This window comes from Magnolia sinica, chromosome 7 (genome assembly GCF_029962835.1).
Source record: "Magnolia sinica isolate HGM2019 chromosome 7, MsV1, whole genome shotgun sequence".
Taxonomy (NCBI): Eukaryota; Viridiplantae; Streptophyta; class Magnoliopsida; order Magnoliales; family Magnoliaceae; genus Magnolia; species Magnolia sinica.
The window spans coordinates 74533929-74536999 of NC_080579.1; positions in this window are offsets into that span (position 1 = coordinate 74533929).

The following is a 3071-nucleotide window of genomic DNA, read 5'->3' on the forward strand; positions in this document are numbered from 1 at the left end:
ATGGGTAGATGGATGGATAAATGTACGGCAAGATGAGATCGAAGAATGGACTTTGTTATGTACCTGTGGATTATTGGTGAGATGGACGGTCAGTTTAGATGGATGGTAGATGGATGGACAAGTATTCTGATGATTTCACCATTTGGACGGTTTGATGGTTGTATTGTTGGATGGATGGTTAAATATAGGGTTGGATTTATTAGTTAATGAACAGTTGGATTGGATATGTCCAAATTAATGGTTGAGATTGAACCAATTGATCTTGTAGATCGACGGTCATATCAGGCTAATTGGATACATTGGTCAATGGTTAAAATTTGACGGTCAAGATTTATTTGGGTTATTACAGTATGTGATTGTAGAAAAAATACCACCTTCTTGGAAAGGTGATGTAGGGAAAGACGTGAGGTCAAATACCATCTTCCTCAAGAGGATAACTATTCTAAATCCACCGAACTTCTTTGGACTCCTCACAGAGACTTCTCAAATCCACGAAGAAAAGAACAAGAAAATAGAAAATAAACTCTATAAAATTCAAAATTGATTGATGAATGTCTAATATGTATGTACTTGTTACATCATTATTATAGAAAAAAAAAACTAAAATTCGTAATTACCAAAAATAGCAAATTTCTAACTCTAATAAAAATCCTAATTCTACTAAACTCTTCTGAAGCTTAATTTCTAAAAATAAAAATTCTAAATAAAATTTCTCTAAAAGAGTCCTATCATAAAGTTATTTCTAAAAATGAAGGAAATCTAAAACTCTAAAAATAGAAAAATATTAAAAATATTAAAAATTTGGAATTACTAAAAATAGTAATATTTTCCTAAAAAATTGTTTTTGAACCAAAAGCGCGCGTTTTCTGACGAAACAGACAAACGCGACCACTTTGTGGGTTAGTTCACCTTGGATGGCCCGTTTCAGTAAAGATCGTTAGGTTGTGCACCCCATAACGATACCCGGATCAAAAGTTATGATCAATTTACGGTCCACCTTCTTTTGACCCAACCATGCTAGGAACGTATCTAAGACACGTTCTACATCAGACCCCTCCACTTGAAAGAAACTCGTCTTCTATTTACTCAAGGGACTTGGCTCATGATTCTGAGATAACTTCTGACGCTGATGTTTATTAGCCATTTTCTTGTACTTGGCATTTCTCTTGAGCTGACATAATACATATACTCATGCTTTCCTTGACTTAACTAGTATCAGTTCCTTCAATTCTGCCTTCAAGATCTTACATTCTTTCTAATAACGCGGGCAATTAAGTAGACTTGCCTCTGAGATGGGATTAATGTGGTTTTGTATATCTCACATGAGATACAATTTATTAGTGAGTTCATCAGCACAACCGCCTTGAACTCCTGCAACACTAGTTCCAAGTCCTCTGGGATGTTCACAGGAATCACATATGTTTTCTTTTCAACTAATGCATATATATCCCTCATTTCCTCAGATTGTTTAACAAAGGCTTATTCGATTATGAAAGATTGTCCCTCCACTTTAGAAGTCTTGGGTTGGTTCTCTATTCCCATAGGGACCACATGTCCACCACAGATGAATCATGTGGCATGTTGCAACTCTGTTTTGACACAATCATCTCTCGCCGTCAAATAATAGGATTTCTCTGCATATCCCCTTACTGATCGGCTATCCTACTAATAATTATTGTTTTGTTGGAATAATATCCGATCGTAATTGCTAGGGAGGAATCGCATGCGCAATAACTTCTTCATCCACAACCACGTGTGGATTAGCCCCTTCATATGTCTCGCCTGCTCGAGTTGAAGTTGTTCCCACCAAGCTAAAGCTCCGACCTTCTACTTGTATGCTGCAAGTTTAACCTTCTTCGTTTCAGGGATCTCCATATAGTCGAAGAATCGCTTATCTTCAGAAAGCCAATCGAGGAAATCCTTAATGTGAAATTGGTCATTGAAGCTAGGAATATCGACTTTCATCTTGAATTCTCAATCCATTCGATATATCCGTGCCTCTTTCATGATGTTGAAGAATCATGTTGTTAGATCCTACCTTCTTAGGAGTGATCCAGTGGTTCACTGCCAGCATCGCCCTGTGATCAGTGCGAATACGAAATTCAACAATTGTTGGGGTGGATCACCGGGTTGAACACGGAGGTTCCCTAGGGCCTCCGTTATGCGATCCGCCATGCGATCGATGGAAGCCTGCAACCCTTGGATGGCTTGCCAATTCTCTCGTTATGCTGCTTTGAAAGCTACCACCGTTAAAGGTAAATTCCTTGGAGCACCATTCATGGGATTGTTGCCCGACTCGTCATTAGAAGCCATAGATATGAGGTAAAAGCCTCGGTCTGATACCAAACTAGTGCAGGGAAGGACATGAGGTCAAGCACCGTCTTCCTCAAGAGGATAACTATATCAAATCCACGGAACTTCTTTGGACTCCTCATAAAGACTTCTCGAATCCACGAGGAAAAGAACAAGAAAATAAAAAATAAATTCTATAAAATTCAAAATTGATTGATGAATGTCTAATCTGTATGTGCATGTTACATCATTATTATAGGATAAAAAACTAAAATTCGTAATTACCAAAAATAGAAAATTTCTAACTCTAATAAAAATTCTAATTCTACTAAAACTCTTCTAAAGATTAATTTCTAAAAATAAAAGTTCTAGATGAACTTATGCTAGAAGAGTCCTACATAAATTTATTTCTAAAAAGGAAGAAAATCTAAAACTCTAAAAGTTGAAAAATATTAAAAAATTTAGAATTACTAAAAATAGTAATATTTTTCTAAAAATTCATTTTTGAGCCGAAAGCACACGTTTTCTGACGAAACAGACAGATGCAACCCACTTTGTGGTTTAATTCACCTCGGCTGGCCCGTTTCAGTAAAGATTGTTAAGTTGTGCGCCCTGTAACAATACCCGGATCAAAAGTTATGATCAATTTACGGTCCACCTTCTTTTGGCCCAACCATGCTAAGAACGTATCTGTGACATGTTCTACATCAAAAGGACTATCAAAATTCCCAACACGAGAACAAAGAGTTATCCCTTGAACACTTTCATCTAAGGGTAGA